Source organism: Malaclemys terrapin, chromosome 16 (assembly GCF_027887155.1).
Source record: "Malaclemys terrapin pileata isolate rMalTer1 chromosome 16, rMalTer1.hap1, whole genome shotgun sequence".
NCBI lineage: Eukaryota > Metazoa > Chordata > Testudines > Emydidae > Malaclemys > Malaclemys terrapin.
The window spans coordinates 14,799,180-14,813,292 of NC_071520.1; the positions used below are offsets into that span (position 1 = coordinate 14,799,180).

The 14,113-nt window shown below is 51.4% G+C and overlaps 1 pseudogene; it reads right to left on the reverse strand.

Annotated features, from left to right (window-relative positions):
• Positions 1–7,586: 7,586 nt before the first annotated feature.
• Positions 7,587–14,113, reverse strand: part of LOC128824898 (somatomedin-B and thrombospondin type-1 domain-containing protein-like) — a 36,481-nt pseudogene continuing 29,954 nt past the window's right edge.

The window sequence follows — 14,113 nt, forward strand, 5'->3', positions numbered from 1 at the left end:
CGGACAGCCTGCTTTGGACCTGCTCTTTTAGCCAGCCCGTGCTAGTGGAGGGGAACAATCAATTTACGCTACACGGTGTGGGTGTGTAAACAGGTGTGCTACAGTCATCCTGGGTGTAAGTCGGGGGTGGGGTGTCAATGGCACTGCAGCCGGGCTGCGTTTAGCCCAGTGGGGTTTGGGCAAGGAAAAGCATTTAGGAAAAATGAAAGGATCTTAGTAGGAATTTTGGCACCTCCAGGGAGATGCTTTGTCAGTAGCACAAGGCAGCTGGGAGAAAACACCACATTCTTAGCAAACTCACAGCAGGCGCTAAGGAGACTTACCAGCTCAGAAAGGCAGCGCCCAGTGCAAAATGGCTCCAGTAGGGCTGCAGCTGCTTGGCTCTGCCCTATTTAAAGGGCCAGCCATTGAAAGGCCTGCTGGGAAAGGGGGCAAGCCTAGAGTGGAGAGAGGAAGTAGGGGACAGGCTGCCCCAAAGGGAGGGGCTCGAGGTTGCTATGGCAGAGCTTGTACATCCTAGCAGCGATGGTGTTAAGTCACAAGCACTTCCCAGCCAAACATCAATGGTTTAAGCCCTGAGCGGGAGAACAAGGATTTTCTGACTTGGAGTAGCCGGCTGCAGGGACCCCGACGGACGCAGGCTGCAGCAAGTGCAAGCATGTGACCTAGGCCTGTTATGTAGGCGTCTCTTTAAGGCCTGATTCTGTGCGGTCCTAAGCCCCTCAGGTTAAGCCAATAGGAACTGAGTGCCCTTGGTGAACGGGTTGGGCCCACTCCTGCTAGCCCCAGTCCGTGAGTCTCAGGCTCCTCGTACACGTCAGACTCCCGGTCACGGAGAAGCCTTGCTCCAGCCCGGTGGAGGCCCGGTTGCTTTAGCAGCCTGTGGAGTTCACGGCACTGCTCATCAAACAGGGTCATTCACTGAGACAGGGGCAGCCCCGGGCAGGGAGCGAGCTGCCATTTGTAAATGCTAGCGAGGTGCTGGGCTAAGTCTGGCTTGAGTGTCACTAAACCCCTCTCTTAAAGGCCCTGTATCCCTTCTCAGCCTGCCACCTGGGAGGGGTCTGTGCCGTAGCTAATGCCCTCCCCCCGGGTCCGTAGCACAGCCAAAGCATTGGGGCGGGATCGTTTCGCAGCCACACAACGTGGGTGCTGGTTACTCTCTCGGGTGCTTCCCCTGTGCGGGCTGCAGCAAGCCCTGGGGATGAGATGGTCCTTTGGGGTAGAGTCACTGTCAGCTCCTGGTTGCTCTGCTCCCTGGTGGGCCCAGCCTCCCCATGCATTATCTGGGGTGAGTTAAGTGCCGAAAGAAGGGATTCTCAGAAGCCAGCGAAGCGAGGGTACGTCTGCACAGCCCTGGGAGGTGTGATTGCAGCAGGCATAGCCCTCCCCAAGCCAGCCTGCACCAACCTAGCTTGAGTAACCCCAGCAGTGCAGCACGGGCTCGGCGCTCACGTCTACTCAGGGTCCTGGGCGGGGTTGGTCGCGGAAGACGCTGCGAGCCCACACTGCCACAGATACGCTGCTAATGTCACTTGAGCTAGCAGTGATCGAGCGGGATCAAAGCTAGCTCAGGGGCTGCACTCACACACCCGTCACAGCGTTGGGGGGAGCCACCTACGTTAGGCAGTAGGACATGCTGCAGCGAGGGGCAGGGCTTAAACCCAGCTCCTCCAAGCTGGACGGATGGGCTAGAAGGAGGCACCTATCTCTGCTTTTTTTCTCAACTGCGTACCCGCTCCTGGAACGAGGCGCCTAAGCCAGGGGCACCCTGTTTCAGGGAAAATAGGAGCCACACACGTCCGCCCCATCATAGCCAATAGCCCAGCACATGCAGCTGGGATTCAAACCACTGCTCTGCCTGATTTGGAGCAGGGACTAGAAGCCATGTCCCTAAGCAGCAGGCAAGTGGCTACTCTCTCAAACTCTCCTGTGGGAGCTGGACGTTGTATAATTAGTTAGATATTTATTGAGCCAGAGGCTAGGGCATTCCCCTTGAGCATGGGAAGTCAGGCTCAAGACCTCCTCCAAAGTGCAGAGTGGAGATTCAAACCTGGAGCTTTTACAGCCCCAGGGCGAACTCTAATCCTTACAGGCAACACTCACCCCCCCCGCTCTATCTTCCCAGCCTGCTTGTGCTCGGCTGTCTGGTGCCGGTTAGCCATGCTCTGAGGGACCATCATGTACTGGGGATGCCGAGCTGGTTGGGGGCTTTATGTGCTATTGCAGTACCAGCGACAGTTACGGAGCTGGACCAAATGACAGGACAGGCGGTTGCTTCTATCTCCAAGCTCTGTGATTCTGGGGAACCTGAGGTGCAGAAAGGTGGAAGCCAACGTTTTCAAACTTAAATACGCACCCCTCGGCACAAAAATTCACGTAGAGCAAGGGTCTGATTTTTGCATTTGGATGGAAGGGCCTACAGCTGTGCACCCACAGCTGAAAACGTTGGCCGTAGCACTCTGGCTTTCTGGAACCACTGTGTTTGAATAATGTTACTCTTAACGAACTGAGCTGTGTTCACAGGCCCGGCTGTGTTGACATTTTCATTTTTGTCTGGGAACAGGGCAGTGTTTAAACGGTCTGGAATGCTGGCTTGGCCAGGGGGTGGGACTGGGAGGGGGCCGCAGGGCTAGAAGCCAAGCTCCAGCCTGTGTAACTGTTCTGTAAGAGGGATGTTGGGAGTATTTCATCGCCTCCTCTCCCACCAGGTTTGGTGAGCCCTCGTCTCCGTCACACGGCCCGCTTCTGAGGGAACTGCTTTTGGTTGGGGAGCAAATATTTCCTGCTGGAGCCAGAAGCAAAAACCTGCCCTGCTCCCTGGCAGCATCAATCTGCATCTCACTGTGACGTCTCGCCTGACATGGCAACTTTGCGCAAGCACCTATGCGCCCCTGTGCAAAGCTACCATCCCGGGTGAGAGAACCACTGATGGGGGAAACCCTAAAAGGGACGGCAGCTGGGACTAGGTCTGCATTTGGACCTCACACGATCACCTATCCCCAACAAACGTCACATTCCTGGTCCGTCCCTAGGAGGGGCCTTCGCTGCCTGGAAATCAAACACGCTTTTCCAATGCGGCTTCCTTTTGCCAAGGTCTCCCTCCACACTAGGCCTCTCTCGGACATCCCCCTCCCTCACTGTTCCTCTGTTAGGAGTCATCTCTCTCTTTCTCCCTTCCGCAGTGCCCTCTGCCACCCATCTCTCCCTCTCTGACATCCCCCCGGGTCTGAGCTGGGTGGAGCTGCGGTACACAAGGGCCTAACCCAGCTCTCTCCTATGGCTAAGTATAGGGGCCAGCTGTATGACAATGGTCCTGAGAACTGGCCTGCCCCTGCCCCTCAGTGCTGCTAATCCCAGCCATCGCTGCTGTCAGGGCCAATCAGACACCGAGCCAAAGACTAGGGTGATCGTCTGTCCCGTTTTGGCCAGGACTGTCCCTTTTTTAAGGCTCAGTTGGCAAGAGCAAACAGGATAAATGCACAGTTTTGCCTAAAAAGTGGGGTGTGACCCCTAGCAGGGCCTGGAGGAACATATGGGGGGGGGGGGAAAAGAGAAGAGGGGACAAGCGGCAACGCCAGCCCTGTGCGGGAGGGAGGACGTGGGAGAGTAGCTTGGGCTAGGCCAAGCCAGCCCAGCCCAGGCAGTAGCAGGGGGCCCTCGGGCTGACCCCGCAGGGGCAGGCAATGGGGAGGGGGCTTATGCTGGTCTCACACATGGGGGAGATGGGGGGTCTTGGGCCAGCCCTACGGGCAGGAAGCAGGGAGGGGTAGGAGACAAAGCAATGGTGAAGGTTAAGCTGGGTTCAAGGAGTGCTGCTGACATCCCTTTCTCCCATGGGCCATTTCAGGGCAACAAAGCATTGTGCTGAGCTGGCCAAAGCAGGTGGGCTCCACCTATTGTTTGAGTGGCACAGAGTTGGGAGAGCAGGGCGCTCTGGGCAGTCATTGCACAGATACCTCTGGGGGCAGGTGGTTTTCTTACTGCACATGCAGTCGGAAGGAGCAGGACTACAACTCAGAGCTCCCTGGGCCCTGGAAAAGGAGGTTTCTGACAGGGGGAAACAGCTTGAGAGCTTTCACCACCCAGGCTCTTGCAGAAAGAAGAGTCAGTATGTTTCTTCCCCCCCCTTTCCTGAAGGCCTAGGACTGTGCTTCTCGGGGGCTGCAGAAGCAGACTAACTTTTTGGCTTAGACTTTAACCCCCCTGTACAGGAGCAGAGCCCCTAAACAGCATAGCCGGAGGGCTGTGCTCTGGGCTCAGACGGGAGCAGCGTCTCTTCTTGCCCCAAGGGAGCACTAGAGAGGTACAGCCTGCTACACCATGCATGATCCCAGGATCAAAGTCATCCAACAGAATAGTCACATTAGGACTGTCTGGACGCCAGTATGGATGAAAAAAAGAGATTGGATTACAAGAGAACGTTGCTCAGAAAGAGCTGTAACGGGTCTGGGCAGTAATTGGTTCCACACACTTTGATCGTACTGGAGGGTAAATCCATTTGGGGATGAAGTAATACACAGATTAAATGTGCTTTGGAAACTGCCATCCCCTAATGACTCATTTTCTGATACTCGGAGATTTTCAAGACCTTGACAACCTGAATGGACTGTATAAAAATGCCCTTTTAAGAGCAACAGCTGTTGCAAAAAAGATAATGCTACATAATGGAGCTTGATTGTCACGGATGGGTGCCAAGGCAAAGCAAACAGGCCAATTTAGAAAAACATTTGTGATAAGCCAGGAGTTATGTACATCCTGTCTAAATACATAACACTGCCATCATGGCAATATTACCTAGAAAAGGTGTAACACAGATATATTTATGGCAAAGCATTTGTGTTGTCCGTATGTAAAACGTGCACCTCTCACCTCCATCCTTCCCCTTTAAAGAAGAAATTAAAGTGAGGGGTGAGGGATGTTTAACCAATGTTGCATTTAAGGTGGTGGTGTGGGGGTGGGTTATATTACACACTTCAGTTACAGTACTTCAATTATAATGTAACAAACATACCTTGTATCTATCTCCACTCCCTTTGAAATCATCATCTCAAAGCAACATCAGAGAAATACAATGCATTATTGAAAGGTATCACTGTCACTTGGTGATCTAGGGGGTAAGTGTCATTCAAATTAGATTAATCAAAACCTTATGGGTGTTCAGTTTAATTCAGGCAGAAACCATTACTAGAGGCAATTTATTGGACAAGGCAGACCTATGCTCTGCTCTAACGGTAGAACGCTGTGGAATAAATGAGGTTACAGATTGAGTGGATTACTTACATTTTAGAAACAAGTCAAGAACTTGTGAGGAACCAGCTAAGTGACTAGTTAGATGGTCTCTAAGAAAACCACATAATGGAATAGTTGGGTCATGGGAGTAAACTGCCATTTGCCTTACATCCAACGTTAACCTGAATTCACACACTATTTTCCTAACTCGGAGCCCTCTAGGATCTGTACCATCTTCACTCATATGATCCATCTTTATCCTAGAAAGAAAAAGGGATTATAATGGTCAAGAATATTAATCTTGTGAAATGTATCCAACCATGAACCTTAGGTTTTTTACTGTCTTTATTCAAAGTAACTCAAGTACATGTTTTTTGTACAACAGCGGGCCTGGCATAGGATATGGCTGTGGATACATGAAGTGATAAGGTTCAGAACAATTACTACAATATTAAAAACTGGAAAAAGCCATGCTCGTTTCACTCCAGAATTGTGTTCATTTAAAAAGACATGGGAACAACACTATGAATTCCAAATGCCAATTCTCTGGTACATACAGAGATGGTGACACGCTCTTGTGCTATATGGATCTCGGTGGAGCTTAGAGCAACAGGAAAAGCCAGTAGAAGAACAAGGAGTCTATTGGTCAGTGCTTAAAAAAATATGATATTTGGTAGAGATTATTTATAAGGCAGGAGGTTGGATCATAATCTTCCCTTTGGCCTGAACATCTATAGCTGGTGATTTCAAAGGAGCTAAGTGAGTTAGGAGCCCAACTCCCACTGAAAGTCAAGAGGAGACTGGTGTCTAATGCCCTTAGGCCCCATTGGAAAAAAATTCTGCCTATGAATAACATCCATGAAGGCTCAGTTTCTGTCATGTCAGGGCACGGAGGTGGGGGAAAGCGGCTTGACAGTTGGACCATATGACTGAGCTCCCATGAAGGACCCATGAAGGAGCTGACTGGCAGGTTGGAGCACGTACATATGTGCTGTCTAGGTGGGTTTGTTTTGTTTTACCTGAGATTTGAACCTGACTTCATAAGAATGGATTTGACCAGCATACACAACTCCATTAGAAAAAGGAGAACATGGCCCCTGAATTGGACACGGACAATATGACAGAGGAGGATATAGGAGCCACCAACTCAAATGGACCAGAAGATGCTGAAGAGATAACATCAGTGGACAGACAAAGGTAACATTGCCATCAGATAACGGTCTCACTGCCACATAAATAGCAAGGCAAAGCCAAGGCACACATTGTTAACGCGGGAACCACTGATCCTTGCATAATATTCCCCTGCAATAGTGTGATTTCTGTTACACCAAAAAACCAGTGGAGATCTGGTCATTTTATCGGATGTGGAATGGATGCAGTGAAGGGACAGCAAAGGAGTAGACACAGGGCCTGTTCCAAAGCCTTGATAATGACTTCAGTAAGCACAGGGTGGGCCCTGTAGAGTCCAATCCTGTGATATTATAAGTTACGGGTGCTCAGCAGCACACAGAATCAGGTCCTTATTGTGCTCCTCAGTCAAGCCAGAGGTTGTAAAAGGCCAACTGGGTTTCTATGGATAAACTAAGGTGCAGCTAACAAATTTGTTTAATAAATGAATTCTCTCTGAATAACGGTCAGTCTTCCGGCTTTTCAGATTGTCTGGCCTCTTTCCAACTGGGAGATGTTTTATTTTTCAATTAATAATTTATTTTAAATGTAATTTGCAAAAAGCCACCTTTGGTCTTAAGTTCTTTCGGAAGGAGCAAGCACAGCATGTCCTGGGGAATAACGGTGCCATGGGAGAAGCCCACAGAATGGAGGGAACCACGTCAGGAAGAGGCCCAAGGAAGCACGGTGTCGAAGGGGGAAGTCACCTGTGGTCTGACCTGGGAGAGTAGCCCCAGGATTCTGTATGTCATCATGTAATCACATACAACCTAGGAACCAAAAATATCCTAGACTGTTTTTCCAGACATTAAGCCAAGGCAGTTGTCAGTTGTAGTTATTCCAAAGTCCCCAGGGCTCTGGGACATGATGATCCACCATCAAAAGAGCAGCAACTGGAATACTCTATTAACCATTTTCCTCTTGCTTTTAAAGTCCTCCGATTAGGGGGTGGCGATTCCAAGGGCTTCAGAAAACTCAAGACCAAAGTGCACTTAGGGCTAACCTTATTCAATAAATAGAAAGCTTGAAGGTCCTAAACCGTGTGATACTGTCAGCTGAAAAATGGGGTGCAAGCAGGGGTGTGGCTGAGATATTTTACTGGGAGATAGAGAGCACGAGAGAGCTCATATATATTTAGATATATTATATCACTCATGTTAAAGCATTACAAATAAGTAGAGAAAAAAAAAAAAAAAAAAAAAAAAAAAACCTCTTTTGCTATTTTCTGGACTTTTTCCAAGACAGAAGTGCAGATTTGTCACTGCCTTTACTCTGATCTTGAGGAGATTAAATGACATGTAATACACCATCCTGTTTGAATCACTCAAGTATCAAGAGAAAAGCAACACAATCAACTTTAAAAGCTCAGAAGTACAGAGAAGAAAAGTTGCATCTTTTAAGACTTTGGCCAATCTTAAAACATTCTTATTTCTTTCACACATTCCTCTCAAAAAAGTCGAAGGACTCTGGGTTTTTTTTTTGAAACAGTTTCACAGTTAACTGGGACATCATTTCCCAGGTCATCCCAAAGAACCATGACATCACTTCCTCGCTCAGATTTGGCCTCATTCCAATGTTCGTCCATCATTAACTTTGGTGCTGGGGTTCTAGCAAATTTCTTCTCTTTTTTTAAAAAAATGTTTTTTTAAATAGGGTTATTGCAATTTTCTTCTTTTCTTTTGTTGTTAAAATCTGCAAAATAATGGGACACAGAGAAAGAGTGGTCTTCCATTCTAGCTGCAGTGCTGGAGGTAGGTAGCAAGGTTTCAGGAATATAAAGTTCAAAAGAACAAAGACAGTCTTGTGCTTTCAAACAACACATAGGTATGTGGCCAAAAATATAAATTTCATAGGAAGTGAGAGTTTCTAATGAAACTGATACGAGGTAAAAAGTGTAGCAAGGACTTCATTCAGAGGAGGTCTACTCTTCACTTCTTCTGCCTGTTTTCTAGTGATAGCCAGAAAAGGCTGGGTCATCAGCTTCAATCGGTCACTCTCCCCTTCTCCTGGAAAGTTCATGACCCAGGTTGACAGAAGGTTACACAAAGATGAGCGACAGCGGAGGACACATACAGTTCTCATGCCGAGACTCCTGGATCCACGAGCCCTGGCACCCAGCGATGGAGGTGGCAGTCCAGAATGTCCTGAAATTGAAAGCACAGCCCAGGAGCAGGACTGGGTTAAATCTTCCATCTCGCAGAATCCACCACAGCTCCATGAGCAAGGGTGGCCCGTAAGTGGAGCTCCCAGCATTGCCAACCCCAGGTGTTCGAAAATCATGAGCCAGCCCCCCCCCCACCTCCACCCCACCTCCACAAAAAATCACTGGCTTAAAAATATTAATAAGTTTACAGTTCTTTTTATTTGCCTTCTGATTTTCGAGCACGTCACATTTTCAAGCTTTTCTCTGCAAAAATGAAGGTCAGAAGCGTATTTTTCTGGGTGAAAGCCAAGGGTCTCGTGTGATCACATGACTCCAGGTTTTGAGGAAACCACCAGATAGCATAAAACTCATAATTAAACCACTAGAACTGGCAACACTGATTCCCACACAGCACAACACGGGCCAGAACAGCCGCTGGGATTCCAGCTATCGAAACCCTGGGGCGCTGAGCGACATAGACAGGCTCCAGGGGGCACAAGCTGCATTCAGCCCTACTTGGCCGGGGCAGCGCTGTCTCAGTTCTGTGTAGGGAAGGGAAGTCAAAAAGGGAAGGTCTATGAAGACTCTCCCACCCCATGCCCTGGGCTGTTGAGAGCAGCACTGTTCTCGCATACTGCTCAGTCTAGGTCATTGTTCCCCTCTTCAAATGCCCCATTGGCTCCCTGCTGCTCTCTAGGTCCAGCTTAGCTTCTTGTCCTAGTCTCCCAGGTCCTGTATAGCTTTGCCCTGCCTCCAGAGGATCCCTCCTCACTTCACAAGCCTTCCCTCTGCCTATGGATCCCGCCTCCTGCCAGCGGCCCGTCCTTTGTACGTGGCTCGGGCACACACCGCTGGAAACGTAGCCCTGGCAGGAGAAGCTGGGGCATGCAGGGAGCACATGCCACCCCTTTGCCAGGACAATGCAGCTGGCCACTCTGCAAGGAGTCTAACACTGCCCAAACCCAGTGGGCAGGACTGGGGCAGGCACAGGACACAGGGGATGTGTCTGCTCGCTCTCCCCGAAGATGGTTTGCGATTCTGGCACCAGGCTTGGGGGCTTCCCAGCCAGATACAAAAAGTGGGGCAGGAAATAAACCAAATAAGGACAAAATCCTTCCTCAGCAACACTGACAGTCCCTTGGGCTAAGCTGGCTGGGTAACAGCCCTGATCATCACTCCTCAGCCACTTACCTAGCTCCCTCCAGCCCATCCCCCTCGCATCGGGCCCCGCTGGCCACAGCATCCGGCCGGCACTCCACGCAGACCCGCCTCTCTCTCATCAGCTGGCTGCTCCACAAGTGCAGGCGGCAGGCGGCTCCCACCTGCTTCAGGCGGAAGTAGACACAGTAACTGGAAAGGGAGAGGGAGAGAATTAGCCAGGATGCCAACCCCCCTCTGCAATGGGTTTCTGCTCCCGCAGGGGCAGGGGGTGGCCTGTGGTGAGAAGAGAGGCTTGCATTTGCTGGGGAAATGCTCTATTTGCCTAGAGATAGGCCCAGTGCACACTTTCCTAGCACTAGCTGACCTCCCTGAAATCCCCAGACTTTAAACCACCAGCTGCTTGAATAACCCGACCAGGATCAGTACTCCATGAGCACAGACTCCAAGAGGCACTCACACAAATCCTCCACTAGCAACGGCTTGATGCTAAAAGCAACCTGGTAGCAGCCTTGCCACTGAATGAGAAATCCCGAGGCAGGATGGTCACCCAAATCCTGCCGCCACCTCTGAACCTCACCACGTCCCTGCCAAAGGATCTCCAGTTCAACCCTAGAAGAATCACACCTGCCCGCCTCTCCCATTGCTAAGGGGAGTGGATCCTAGCTGCTGCCCGAGCGAAGACAACTGGATTCTAGAGAGGTTCTGCCCTGGGGTTGTATCTGGCATGAGCTTCCCCAGTCAGACATCCCACAGTCATGCCTAGGATGCTGAATTACCATAAGGAGATGCCGAAATTGCCAGCTCCCCTCTGCTGGCGATGAGATGGCACTGCAATGGGGCACGGCCAACTCATTGCTGCTTTCAGTGCCATGCGGGAGGAGGGGTGGCCAGGTACAGCCACCCCCAGAACAGCTGACCAGTTGCTCTAAACTTGTGCCCCGGGCCAAAGCAACCCTTGAAGTGGGGAAACATAAATGTTGCCTAAAGCCCCTACAAGGCCAAGTTTCCTTATGTAATGTGTCTAGAGAGATGCCCTCGTTTAGCTACTGTCTCTATAAGTAACTGCTTCAGCAGAGAGCTGCTTAGGGGCAGGTGGTTGAGGGGGACAACTATTAGAGATTCATCCCTCCCCGTGGGATTCATAATCCAAGGCCTCTTATTTGGGAGGGGCGGGTTCTACCTGCAGCCTGCCCCCTTCAGACTCCTCATCCACACAGCTCGCTCCAGCTGCTGCCTTTGGAGATGCAGTTTGGGGTTTGTCTTTACTGCACGTCTCATAACTCCCAAGCAAGGTTCAGAGTGGGAACGTGCCCCTTCAGGCTGGGCAGACACCGGATTCCTGGTTTGATTTGGTTTGAGGGAGGGAAAGGGGAGTATAGGCCAGTCTTTGCCCCAGGAGAATGGTCTCAGCGGGCCAAGGAGGGGACGACAAAGGTTCTGTTCAGGGGACGAGACAGAGCCCGCATGGGACCTGGCTGCTGCTCATCCCTCATTCCCCAATGGCGTGTCAAGGCAGAAGTCTGATCCCCTGCCCTGGGTAGGCAGCGGGATGAGTTTTGCTCCTGATGCTATCATGGCGGTCAATAATGCTGAGCATTGTCCAGAGAAGGTTCCAGGCAGGAAGAGAGATAGGTCAGCCTCCCAGCGCACTCCACGTGGCAAGGGAAACAGGGGCCACTGTTCCCAAGACACACACTGCGTTGTGCCTGGGTGTTTGTCTCCGAGGGTACGTTGACACAGCCGCTGTAGTGTGAACACGTACCACGGCAACGGGAGGGATTCTTCCATCCCTGTAGTAAATCCACCTCCCCGAGAAGGAGTAGTTCAGTTGATGGAATCATTCTTCCATCGGCCGAGCGGTCGGGTTAATTACAATCGCACAGGGCGTGAACTTTTTCACAGCCTCAAGTGATGTAGTTAAGCCAACCTAGTTGTCCAGTGTTGACCAGCCCAGGATAAATGGTGAGAGATGGATGGGAGAACTGGACATGCCCAAACAGTAGAGGGGTTTCTGTACAAGGCCGGACACCAAAGCCGGAGGAGGAGCATGGAGATCAGGCCTGAGGAGCGCAGACGAGCTGATGCTGAACAGGAGACTCAGGGCGCCCTTGCAGTCAGGACTACACGGGTAGATGCTGCCAGGACAAGCCATAGAACATGGGCAGGATGGGCTGAAAATCAGATGGCTTCTTTTCACACCAGTCCCAGAGATGGAGCCAGCGAGGGAAGAAGGCAGCATGCAATCTGGGCGGTCCCTCTGCCCAAGAAACTGGGTATACGTGCTGGTGACAGCAGGGAGCCAATGGGTTATGAATCCCAAATGTACCCCAGGTATTTTAAATGTAGCAGATGAAAAATGCTCCCAGCTGGCCACCTCCCCTCCCCACCTACCTGGCCCAGCAGCCATTTGCAGAAAGAACAGGCTGCCTGCTGCAGGGCCACAGGGAAGAGGCAACCTAGCATGCAGGAGAGTTAGGAGCACTGGCTGTGAGGTTGGCCAGCCCCACTGACTTTCCCACTCCCCCTGCAAACAGGAAATCATAAGAACATAAGAAAGGCCGTACCGGGTCAGACCAAAGGTCCATCTAGCCCAGTATCCGGTCTACCGACAGTGGCCAATGCCAGGTGCCCCAGAGGGAGTGAACCTAACAGGCAATGATCAAGTGATCTCTCTCCTGCCATCCATCTCCATCCTCTGTCAGACAGAGGCTAGGGACACCATTCCTTACCCATCCTGGCTAATAGCCATTAATGGACTTAACCACCATGAATTTATCCAGTTCTCTTTTAAACTCTGTTATAGTCCTAGCCTTCACAACCTCCTCAGGTAAGGAGTTCCACAAGTTGACTGTGCTCTGCGTGACTGCATCCCAGTCGCCCCAGAGGAGCGGGAGACACATTCTGATCAGCAGGGCCTCCCTCAACCAGTCAGGTGACCCCACCGCCACGCTGCACAGCAAAAGGAACCTCCACAACATGCTCTTGTCCAGACGGGCCCCTGCTGCGGATTTCGCCTTCCCCGGAAGGACGATGACCCCAGGTAGAGACAAGCTAGAAGCTGCTCCAGGTGCCCCTTGCAGGCTGGCTCCCTGGCACTGCCAGTGTGGAGGAGGGGGGGAAGAAGGGATGCAGGCAGAGAGGCCACACACTTCAAAGCAAAGCTGCCTGCACCGCTGGGGAGATCAGGGCCCGTGCTTTCCCAAAGGCAGGGGGAGGGGAAGCTCTGATCTGAAGCAATTCCCTTAAGTCAGCCAGTGCATTCTGGTTGCTTTACAGCTGTCAGCTTGCCAAGCCTCCTCCACCTCCTCCAAGGGGCCTTCAGGGTTTTGTCCCGCCCCCCCCCCCCCCCCCTTCTGTTTGAAGAGGTGATTAAGGCTCAAATAAACTCAGCTGCTGGGAATGGCCAGGAAAGGAACATAAGGCAGACAAGCAACTGCAGCCAGTCGAGGGGCAGAACGATGGCAAACATTTCTGACATCTCTCTCCGCGCAGAGTGGAAGCCCAGGCACCCATGTGCACAGAGCTGCTGGATTGGTGTGTGTCAGCACCCAGAGTGTTCTCCCTGCACACCCTCCCTTCACAGCACACCAGCTGCCACGGCTGCAAAGAAAGTGCCATGAGATTCTGCAGGTAAAAATAACGGAGACGTGCACACCTGCGAGGAGGTGCAAGCGACAGCTGCCGTTGCCTAGGCCTGGCTGGAACAGGAAAGCAGCCGCCGTGCCCTGCGCGGATTCCCACTTTCTGCTCCACTTGAAGGTTTCAAACACTCATCCAAGGGAATTTCAGGAAGGAGACAGTACAGCAACGCAGCTCCCATGGCGGGGACGGGGCCATGGAGGACAGCAAGGTGGTTTTCCACTGCATGAGGGTTGGGAAACTGCTCCCCCAAAATGATCGTTTTGAATGCAACCATCTTCCCCCAGATTTCACAGGAGCTTTGTTGTGAGGGTGTTTTTGCACATTTAAACCACTTCTGACATCCATCAAAATGCAAACGTCTCTGTTCTCTTGGGCTTGGACGCGTGGCTCTCAGAGTGACCTGTGGGGTGCGAACAATTCCATTCTGGGAGCTCCCGCTGGGGTGAAACCAAAGAGAAACAGAACACCTTTAAGAAGTATTGAAACGGCAACTGCTCCAGTGAGCGATAAGGTAGCACAGATTGGGTGCGACAACCGCTGCAGCCATTATGCGACAGGAGCGGAGGCCAAGGGTGAAGGTGCAGAGGGTTCTGCTGTATTCCAGCCCCGTTGCTCCAAGCTACAGCTTTGATTGCATCCCTTAATTAGCCCAAAGGCGCTACTTGGCACGGAGCTGTGAGAACTCGGCAGCCAGACAGTCAGTGGAACAGCAGCAGGAGGCCCTAGCATTACCACACCGGGCTCTGGGGCTACTATGCCGCTCCAAGA